At 44.5% G+C, this 11,685-nt stretch overlaps 1 long non-coding RNA gene across 1 annotated transcript in view; it reads left to right on the plus strand.

Moving 5' to 3' along the window:
• Window positions 1–11,685, plus strand: part of LOC139828449 (uncharacterized) — a 154,060-nt gene that overhangs the window by 122,994 nt on the left and 19,381 nt on the right. The gene's annotated exons all lie outside the window — the stretch shown is intronic.

Consider the following 11,685-nt stretch of genomic DNA (forward strand, 5'->3'; position numbering starts at 1 on the left):
GCACGGCTTCTTTCTTAGCTCCTATTTGCCTTTGCATTTGTTATCTCGGACACAGAGAGGTCTGTGAGCCAGGGATTTGGGCAGTTAACCTCAAATAAACCCTAAAAGACCTACTTCAGTGAAGTGTCATAGTGTCTGTTGAATTTAATGGAGCTGGGCTTGCTCTCACCAAGGATGAAAGCTTGCTGTTTCCTGGAAGCTAATGGCATTTTGGGGTGTCTCTTTTGCTGTGTGCGCAACTTCGATTACTGCTTTTTTCACCTTGGCATTATGTCTGGCTCCGCTGCAAAACTGAGTGTGTGTACACATGTGTGAGAGAGAATATCCAGCAGTGAAAGGATGCACCATTTTAACGACAGACATTTGGTTTTGCTGTGAAATATTCTTTATATTCAGACAGCAAATATTTGACACTGAGCAAGAAAATCAGGTATGCTGTTTGACTAAGCAAATCTCTGTGGAAAGCGATGTCGTGACTCACCAGCAGATCATTTCAGAGCCTCACCCAGCTGTGTTACTTAAAAATACTGTTCAGGATCAAAGTATCCTGCTGTCAGTGAGTTTTGTTTCTTTAAACAAAACCAAATCATGCTTTATAAGGTCAGCAAGTTCCCAAAGAGCAACTTGGTGGAATACAGCTGCAAGACGGATGGCTCTGGTGTGAAATGAAGCTGTTTGGAGAGGCCATTAGTGGCTGACACTGTTCACGGGGAGAGCTGGGTGCAGATCTCTGTTTGCACTTTTACAGGTTGGTGATTCACTTATGGGTAAAAGCAGCTCACAGCAATTAGAAGCGCTGGTCTTGGCTCTTGGCAGGTACAGTGTTGTGGGTTGTTTCCAGCTCTACTTGTTGATTTCTTGAGGCCTTCTGAGTGCTCAGGTGCAGGCTGGAAAACAAGCCCCATCATGGGCTGTTGGAAAGGGAGCCAGGAATTGTAGTTAAATATAGGCTTTGACCAAACAAAAAGTCTGTTCTTTTGCTTTATGTAATGACTAGCATTTGAGAGATCACGGGGAAAAAAAAAAAAACACAGATCCAGCAATCTAGAAGCCCAGGAAGATAAAAGCCGACTGCATATGTTGCATCTCCTAAAAGCACCAGGTTGTTTGATACAGCCTCTTGATCTTGGGACTACTAATGTGACCCAATTGAAAGCAGCAAACCAGAGGAACTAAAGCATCCCCCTCTTTGAGTGACAACTTCTGGACAAAGACCAGGGTGGTACCATCTCCTGTTGGAAAAGCTTGGCCAAAGGCAGGCAGGAGCAGAAAAAAATTAAACTCTTATTGAAACAATATTTCTAGCAAGATTGGATCAGGCCAAAACTTGGGGATTCAGAAGGTCATGTCCCATTCTCTGGTTGTTCCCAATGTCAGGCAGGATTTCGTGCTTACTGTTTTATTTAGTTATAAAGATGAAGCACAGTGTGTTCACAGCTCTCCTGGTGATTTCAGTAAGTGTAGACTGACCATTTCTGGAAGATCACAATACAATCTAAAACGTCTACAGTGTAGTTCTCCTTTGCACTAATTCAGAACAGTGTAGCACAGTCTCACTACAGCACCCTGCCCCTAAATGAGCTACAGAGATATGCTGGGTCCCAAACCCCAGAAACCTCAGCAATGCCTGAGGATGAGGAGAGTGAAACCGCTGTCCTACCCCTGCTGTTTCCTTGTAGCCCTTCACACATCCAACACAAGCTACTAGAACTTCACGAAACTACAACCATCTATTTGTATGGCATTTCTAAAGATGCATAAGATCCTGGGTTGTTATTCCTTTTCAAGAAAAGCTTCTGCATGTGGATTTGAACATATGAGGATGAACCTTACGCTGTTGCTGAAGCATATCTGTGTATGCAGGGGCTGATGGGGGGTATGGCAAAGCCCTCTTTGATGCATACCATTTATTCTGAGCCTCTGCTAGCTGTCTGCTCCCTCCAGTTAGTTATCACTGGGTGCACGGTGGAGGAAGAGGTGCTGATGGCAGTGCTTATGGGGAAGTCAGAGAGCTCTGATTTAAATCGGACAGAGCACATGGGGCAGAGTGGTTTGTCCTTCCCTCCCTGCCAAGGAGGGCAGATGTTTCTGTGCTGCTGGACTAAGGGTGCCCACAGTCTGAAAGCCTCTTACTCAGTTTTGCCTGGTAATTGGGATTTCTCATTGGCATGTCCAGTATCAGTGGATCCAGCTGAGACCTGACGTCCCTAAACAAATCCTCCCTTCAAAGCCCAGCTTGCAACATCCTCTGAGAGGTTTCTGGCTTGACGTCATCCTGCTCAGAGTTTCTTTCAAACAGTCCCTTGTTAACCTAGGAATAGGGTGCATTGCTTGGATGCACGTTCACAGCCCCCATCGCTGCTCAGGGGCCAAACAGCAAGGGGATTTATGAGACATGGAGACCAGAGCCCAGAGGAAAATATTGGGTAATCGGAGAAGTGGCCTCAAGGAGCCAGTCAGGCTGTTTATCTCTCCTTCAGCATCCCCTGGGGAGGCAGCTGCACAATGTCACCTCCATCGCACAAACCCCTGCCCAGCCTCAGTCATAAAATCCCACAAAAGCTTTATATTTGTGAAGGGAGCTCTGCCCAGGCCGGGCTGGGATTCGACGCAGACAAGCCTGCTTATCAACGTGGGGCTGTGCTGGGTGCAAAAGCACAGGGAGCTCCTTTATCCCTCCTGCTGGGGTTCAGGCTGCCTCAGCTGGGAGTATCTTTGTCTCCTCTTGCTCTGTGTGCATGTGCAAGGTTTGGCAGCAACAGGATTAGACCTGCCATAAATGGGGTTTGCAGGAGGCAAACACAGACTTCCAGTGAATAGGACAGAAATCCCCTGCTACTAACATCTCAAGAAAGGAGCAAGGAAATGGCAAGCAAATGAAACAGTTCTATGTGAGATGGAGGAGACAGGGCTCAGCAGTTACTTTTTTTCGGTGTGTTTCTGTCTTGGTTTTTTATTTGGTTGGTTTTTTGGGTTGGTTTTTTGGGGGTGGTTTGTTTTTTTGTTGCTGCTGTTTTTTTTTTTTAATACCATCACACATGGGCCTGTGGGTCATTCCTGCCCTGCAGGAGCAGGACAGCTGCAGGTCAGACCCTCAGGCGGTGTAAATCAGTGTGTCCTGCCATGTTGGCGCTCGATTCGGATCCAGAGCGTGGCTGCCACCTGCCTGCTTTGTTAACTGGGTTAGCCATTTACAGGCAGTCACTCTTTTATGGCTTCACTGTCTGGTTTTCCAACATAATTCTTCCTTTCCGTGTCTCAGACTCTCAGTCTGGCCCCTTGGTCTCTGCAACTGAAACATAAGCACTGCTGTGTATCAGACAGACTCATGCTTGCTTTCTGGGTTTTTTCCTTTTTTTTTTTTTTTTTTCTTTTCTCTCTCTAATTTCTTTCATGGGGACCCGCGGGAGTATGGCTGTAACTTTAAATACCTTCCACCACCACCAGCTGAAATGAGGTTGGGGAACAGGGAGAATTAAAATATGCTTCAAAGGAGTATGCAGGAGGAATACAAATAGGAACAGATAGACCCTGTAAGAGATTAAATCCAGGGTTTCATAGCAAATAATATCAGCTCAGGAGGGGTTCGTGCCTGTAAAGGTAGGAGACAGATGCCTGCTATGTCTTCCTAAAGTCTGCTGTGCCCCAGGGCAGGGAAATGTAGGGTCCTGGGATTTTTTCAGCTCTCCTATCAAACTGTGTTACCTAAATGATCACCTCTGCTTGGCAAGGAATCTTTCTTTCCTCTCAGGGCAGGTGTGTGGTCCTAAAGAAGGCTAAAATTAAATAAAATCCCTGATTGAAATGGCAGAAACTGGTTATACCCATTGATGTTCTCCAGCCCCATGTGCTCCGGCTGAGCAAGGTGCTGACCTGCACAGTGCAAAGCAGGCAAAAAGTACAGGCAACCTGTGAAAACATCTCATCTGCCTTTTCCTGGGATGAAAACCCAGGAAAAAAAGCTGTAACAAATGCTGTAAATTCAAACTGAAAAGTTAGTAGCTATGAAAGCACATGTTTGCTTCTGTTCCCTTGTTTACTGAAGACATATATTTGAAAGCCAAAGCAAACGCCCTTCGCTCTTTGCTGTCATATATCACATATCGACCCAGGCAACAGGTCACCAGCTCTCAGAGGGAGCAACTGCCCTGCCTCAGGATTAAATCAGTTCTGCATCTTCAAAAGACACAAATCATTTAAAGGTAGTCAGGAATGGAAGAAATTGTACAAATGCAGTGTCAGGGGCCAGGTCTTGAGACACCTGGAATCGGCAGAGCTGTGGTGATTTATGTGAGCGTATTCCAGAACACGGACCCCTCCACTCCTGCATTGGTTGGAATGTTGATCTCACACGGGAGAGCTTGCCAAAGCCATCGAGAGAGTCCTGAGCAACATCCATCTTCACTGCGGGGCAGGAAGGGCTCTGATGGGATGGCAGCCTGGGAACCCTGTTACACAAAGGCTCGGGTATCCTCGCACCCTGCTGCTGCTCACCCACCTTTGAAGCTACATAAACATCTCGAGGTTGCTGCCAGCCGTGAGCAATGGTCCTCCATTGGCCTGGGGGACACAGGCTGACATCCCGCTGAACCGGGGAGGGGCTTGAGAAAGGAATCCTAGTGAAAAATAGCATTTGGCGCGCTTAGAGCGAGAAGATGAACTGCTTCAATCACTTGTGTTTACAACTCAGTCACAGACATCCACGCTGACCTCTTCTTTACCTACAGTTTGCTGTTCCCTGCATGTAAAACGCTGTGTCCATGCAAGATTGTAAGATTAAATGTATGTTTTCTGGTTTTTTGGAGGAGACTGTCCTGCAGGGCTAGTTCTCATAGTTGCATCTTGGCAAGGGTAAACCCAATCTTAAACTGTTTGTGACATTGTCCCCACTCTATCTTGCTCATCTTCATTTTCCTACTCCTTGAAGGCTACCTCTTTATCCAGTGCTATTTCACCAAGTGCAACTAGTCTTTAACATCAGAGAAATGAAAAAAAAACAAATGAGAATAGCATCACCAAAAGAAGCTTCAAACACAGGAATGAAAAGCTGGGTGGTGTGGACCACTTTCTTCTGGGTGATCCTTCTTCAGTGCTGAGAAATGTGTTTGTTTTTACCTAGAAACTGCACAGTGACTATCAACCCTCCCAGATTTAAGCCTCGAGCTCTCTCTGCTGAAGTCAATGGCTGTGTTTCCATGAATCATTAAAAAAGGAAAGAGTTTTGTTATCTCTAGCAAGTCTTTCTGCTTAGTGTTGTGTGTGGGAGGCTCAGTCCTAGTCTGGCAGTTGTCTGTACCACGTATTTCACAGTATAGCTGTAGGTTTGCTGGCTGTCAGTTCACATAGTCTGATGGTTACATTTTGCTCTAAATATAGGAAAAGCCTGGTAATCGCTGACATCAGGCGGTCCTGTTCCCAGTCATCCCCCTACCACCTCATTAACTTTTAAAATGTACAGGTTTACAATAATAAAAACTAGGAAATAGGGAGGTGTGAAAGGTAAGGCTCAAAGGCAGAAAACATGTAACAATAAACCTAACATGAAATAAGAATAATAAAATGTAAGGAAAGAATCTGAAAAGAGGCAATGGGTTGAAAAATGAGCCCCAGTATTTATAACTAGTAATGTAAATTGTCGCTGCTAAGAAAAATAAAGGCTTGGGAGGAGAGAAACTATTGCTCTGATCCTGCAGATGCTCTGCAGTAGCTTGAAGCATGTGTGTTGCTGTGAAACTTCTTGAGAACTTAGATAACACATATATATAATTTAAAGAGAAATCATCTCTAGCAAGTGTTATTTTTGAGTACAGGAGCAAAAACTGCACTGAGTTTACCTTTAACCATCCTGCTTGTCCATCATCTGTCTCGCAGGGTTTGTGTTATTTGTGACAGGGGTTGCTGGATCCATGCAACCAGTGTGATTGCCCATACAACCTTGTGAAATGGAGCTTCCCATGTGCCGCTGCTGTGCAAGGAGCAAGGAATAGTGACAGGCTGCTGTGTTTGTGACTCTGTTTGACCTCTGAAGTGTGTCTGGGCTGAACTGAGCCACAGGAGACATCAGGGCTGCAGGAGAGTTGACTCAGGTCTCGCTTTCTCCTGGCATGTGATGACCCGGGTACTGAGATACATTCATTTCATTGGGGCTGCACTGGTGGAGATGGGGCTGCAGCTTCACCATGCGCCTGGTGTGCTCATCAGTAGGATGTTGCTAAGCCCCTCAGCTCGGGAATGGTGGTGTGCAGGTCCAGGGTGATTCCTCAGATATTTAAACAAGAGGCAGGTTTGAGTACCTGTTGGGCTTTCCAAACCATCACCCATTCCCGGTACGTTTGTACGTGCTTTGGGGAAGCTCCTCGACTTCTGCAAAGCAGAATTGGAGCATAAGCCACTTTGATACTTCGTGCATCCTGTAATTCCCCTCTTTTGTCATAGGCTTCAGAGAAGTGACACAAACTGCAAACTACGTGATTACCCAAACTTGAGTATTTTCTGGGCTGCATCTTTTCTAAGAAGGAAAACTGAAAATCATCTTCATGCAATTAGGCAAGTTAAAGCCAAATCACCCTGTAAAGCCAGTGTCTGATTAGTTCGGGAACAGTTGCTATATATTAACTGTCTCCCTGTTCAGCAGATCTGCCAGTTCACGAATGTTCATGGAAGAGAAAGGCTGCATCTGTCTTCAATTGGGACAGATAAACTGCAGGCAAGCCAAATTCCTAGGCATGCCTGCACGTGTCCTTTGCAGAGCTATAGTCTCTCCTGGTGATCTCACTTAAACATAGTCAAAATGATTAAAAGATGTCCTTCCCTTATGTTTTGAAACGTAGTTTTCACTTGCAAAATAATCACGACTCTACTTACTGCTGTGCAGCACGCTTTGTTAGTAAATCTCATAGCAGTTCATAATGAAGAGTTAAGTTTTAGTCAGGGTTAGGATTTAAAACAAAACTAAACCAATTTTCTGTCTGGAAATGCTGATTTATCAGAATTGAAACTATTTGTGGGAATAGGTATTCCCCCAAATTGAAAAAAAGTTTTAGCGCTGCTTTGAAAGGAACCGCTGTGATCTAAATTTGAAGTTTTATTTTCTGGCTAGAAACAATGCTTTACTTAGCTTACACTAAAAAGCTGGAGAGCATTAAAAAAAAGTCAAAATTGAAGCAAACCATCTTGAAATTATTATAGCAGAGTCTTTTGGATAATAGCCTTGTGAATGTTTTAGAGATACAAAGTTTTGCTTGAAGACAGATGCAGGAATATAAAGACCCCGACGACCCCTCCAGGGCAGGAAGAACATTTTGCCATCAGCTCTAATAGGTACGACCTCCCCATCCTGCGCTTGGATGACCTAAAGGGCAGACACAGACGGGGCAGCCCTGGGAATGGAAATTGCATTTTCAAATCTCAGTGCAACTCCCTATCACCAAGATAACACTGTTCCCTTCCCTCACTCCCCTTTCACCCCCAAATAGCTCACTGGGAACGGGTGGCTCCCTGCTAACCACATCACCCCACTGGACGTGTCCCAGGTGGGGTGAATCACCCTGTTTGAGATTTCAAAGGAGTATTTCATGGAGGGATTAATTCATTCCAAACCTGCCTTCCAGATGAGTTACACCAATCTTCTATTTCACTTATTTAATCGGGGGGAATAATAATAATTTATTTCCTCTGTACCAAACACTACTCTTTTGGCTACGACAATTATTGTGTATGTCAAGAATGCTTTCCGTATAAATTGCTGATGCCATTTTCAAAAGATGAGAGATTGTTTCAAGCGAGAAGGATGTTGGCTAACTTGACCTCCATGAGGTCTCCTCCAACCTGAATTTTCCCTGTGATCACTTGGCCATTAGAAATGTTTTGAGCTTTATTTTCTTCCTCCAAACAAGAGCAGGTATAGCCTCTCATCAGTTGTGGAAATCTTCTCATAAGCCATACTTGTTATTGTTGAGACTTCGATGCAGAAGAGGAATAGATGGGCAGCTGGCAGGAGTTTTGTTTTTGACTTCAGTGGTGTCTGTGTCTGGACTTGCCCTGGTGTTTGTGTCTCTGAAGTCTGACTCAAACCCTGCTCAAGCCAATGGAAAGAATTCCAGCAGCTTAACAGATATAAAGCTGCCACTCTTGAAGGGATAAATTTTTGGTAACACATCGTTTCATAAGTATCTCTTCTTTCTGATCTGCTGGTGAGCTATCATCAAACGGGGTTTTTAACGATGGTTATTCAGGCATACACAAACACATTTCATCCTGCTGGTGCTACCCAGATGACGCACCCTGCCTCACCATCACAACGTATTTTGGCACTGACACTGTGCCCGTTGCACACAACCTTCTCCACCTGCCAAATACTCTTTCCTTTTCTTGGGCAGCAGCTGGGCCGTGCCTATTTGCCTCGATTTGCTGCCCTCTTGTCTTTGCTTTGATACGGCTCTACCTCTTTGGCTGTATATATCTTTATTTTAATGCCACTGGGATCCTATCATGTCAAGGGTGCCCACAGTCTCCACAGCATCTTCTTTTCATATTCCAAGTAAGACAAAATAGTCAGCTGAACTTATTACTGCTTTGAAAAATGTCTGATGTCCTTAAAGAGTAAGGATCAGGCTTATAGGGAAAGGTGGTACATTTCATTAGACCAGCTGATAGAAAAACAGACGAGCTTTTGGCCATGCAAGCCTTTTCTTAGGGCATTTAGGAGCAGCCAGCAAAAAGATCTCTCCACAGCCTCCCTTGTGCAAGGGCAGCTCCCCTATGGATGTGTCCGCAAGGTCTGCAATTTGTAAGCCAAATAAATGTTTCTGATAATCCATAACTTGCCTAACAAGGACTCCCCATGCAAAAATGGTTGTTTGTCTTCAAAGAAATGCTTTTGGAGAGCTATTTTGTGGTAAGTCACTCAGTGTTACTGATCCTCATTAGATTAGAAAAGTACACGCTTTCCCTCAAGGAAGAGTATGTAAGCGTTGGGATGTCTAACGTTAGAAATGATTGAAACTGAGTGGTTTGAAATGGTAATTTTTTCCTGTAGCTGAAATTTAAAAGATGACAGTTTTCTTTCCCATGTCCATTCTCATTATTTATCAGAACTTACAGTGTGATTTACGTCCATAGCAAGTAAATTGGAAAGCCTGACTTCTTTCAGGCCACTGCCTTCTATCTCCTTTGTGTGCCGCTGCTCCAGCCTTTACCAAACACCTGCACTGCCACCTTCTGCCTGTCTCAGATCACAGCTGAATTTCCACCATTATTTTGTTTTCTCAGCCTGCCAAATTCATGATATTTGTCCTAGGAAAACTTGGAAGACAAAAAAACATGTATGCATATGCACAGTCAAGATGCTCAATAAATTGATTTTTGTTTCTAGCTGGTCTCTATTACTGATGCAATTGCCCTGTACATTATCCCAGTTTTGATTTAGAGGAAAGGCACCTTACAGTGTTGAGCTAAAATACTTTGTTCAGCCACTATTAAGTCAATGTAGTGGTGGGTGATTAACCACAGGCATTTTGTCAGGTTTGCTCAACAGCATGGTTGATACAGGCACATCTGAAATAACCAAATGGGTGCTGGTAGAAGCTTAGACCATCAGTTGGTATAAATTGGAATTTCTTACTTGATTTTGGAGAAGCTACCCTGATTCGTATTCAGTGGTTAGCTCTTTTCAGGTTATCACAGGAACTGTGCTAGTTGTGTCTGCTTTGCTGTGGCAAAGGAAAAGGAAACCCAAGTGGTGCATGTCTATGGCTTATGGATGGAAGAAAAATATTCCACATTTCCCCTCCCCCCCTTTTTTTCTTTTCTTTTTTGCCAGTTGAAATATTGGTTAAATACTTTTTTTTTTTTTCAAATTTACTTTGTATCTGAAAGCTAAGTGAACCCAGATGTACTTTAAACTCTCTCACGTTACTCATTTAAAAGAATTCTTGGTATTTTTCCTTTCCTGGCTAAGGGAGGAGTGCTGGTGTCACCCTCTGTTCAGGAAAATAAATGTTCTTTGTGAACATGCTAATTCCTGCAGCAGCCAGCCCCACACCAAGTGGCACTTTTATGCAGGAACAGAGTCCCTGGTCCCAGCCCTGTGAACCTTTGAAAGAGAGATTGGGCTCACTGCTGTCTCCCAGAAAGCACCAGAGCAATAATTCAATATCTAAACCCCAGTCTTTCACAGAAAGTCAGTGCTTGCAGCCTTGAGAGACTTGATGCATGCAAGAAAAGGTTGGAAAAATTTGCTCTGCATTGTAAACATGATTTCCCTCAACATGGCTAAGGGAACAGTGGCATCTGGTGTTCGCTGAGCTCTCTTACAGGCACCACTTCCCAGGTGGGTGCCGGCGAGGCATAGGCAGGATTTGGCTCCCTGCATACAAGTATCTAGTGGCACCTGAGACCTGTAGGCTGACAAAGACATCAGTGCATGTGTCCAGGTGTGACACAGGCCATAGAGAAGACTTAAGCCCATCTGAACAGCAGCTGGAGGTCTGGGTGGTGCATCAAACAGGAGAATTGCAAATTTTCTTCTAGTGAAGAAGGTAACAGCTTTTGTTGAGGGATGAATCCCCCCACCCAGGATGAGGGTGGTGATGCAGCATCACCAGGGAGCCTCTGGCTTGGATGCTGTTTGAGACTTATGTATTTTATTAAATCTTTATTCCATCTTTCTCAGTAGAGAGGAACTTCTGCCTAATGAGCTGCCCTGGTCCATTTGGTGAGGCAGCATGGCCACCCTGAGGCCTGTGACACTCAGTCTGCTGCAACAGCTCCAGGGTGTGATGCTCGATTGTGTATGTCTGACTTGTTTTTACCATCTGAACATTTCCTCAGTTTATTCTTATGTTCTCAGTACGAGACCCAAAATGCAAGTACTGTCCAGGAGCCTTTCCTGCGCCAGTGATTTTAACTTGCCCAAAATCTGGAATGAGTTTTACTGGGAGGCATTTGCTTGTGCTTATTTCTCTACCTTTGTTCTTGCCGTTAAACAGCCCCACCATATCTGCTGTATAGACACTGGTAACTTTTCTGCTGTTAGAGCCTAAATACATCTTTTAAACACCTCTGCTACACAAGTATCAATAGGCAACTGGGGAGTATCTGAACCCTGTGGTGTGCTGTCTCTGGGCTCCAGGTGAAGGTCCTCTACTGCTGGTTCCTGAGACACAGCCAAAGGCTTGCTTGGAGACATGCTAAGCTGTGTTTCCTTCTCCTGGCAGGAAAGGAAGCCCAAATCTGAGCAAAACAAAAGTTTAGGATGTGCAAATTACTCTCTGCATTTTGATAACTGAAATACAGTTTATCAGTCTTCTATCTCAAATGTCTGAAAGACAGGGCATTTCCTACTGAGATGAACAGAATGCCATACTTGAGCTTGGACCTCTATGGCAACAATTTCTGCTGGTTTCTGTAACTTTTCAAGTTGTAGATTTTTAGAAGTTCTGCATCCTTTTACTTAGCCAAAGGTTCTTTTGTAATATTTGAAAGTTACCCCATGACCACTTTTATTCGAGGGCTGGGACTGACACCTTTTTCTGTCCACGTTGTGACTGGTACATTATCTGACGCACAAGCCCCACGGCTGGTTCCTCCTCCCTGCTGTGCAGAAGCGGGCGGCTCCGCTCTGATCCGATGCTGCTGTTCATTCCTGCTCCTCCCTGTGGCTGTGCTCAGAAACTCAGTGCTTCT

Source organism: Patagioenas fasciata, chromosome 7 (genome assembly GCF_037038585.1).
Source record: "Patagioenas fasciata isolate bPatFas1 chromosome 7, bPatFas1.hap1, whole genome shotgun sequence".
Lineage (NCBI taxonomy): Eukaryota > Metazoa > Chordata > Aves > Columbiformes > Columbidae > Patagioenas > Patagioenas fasciata.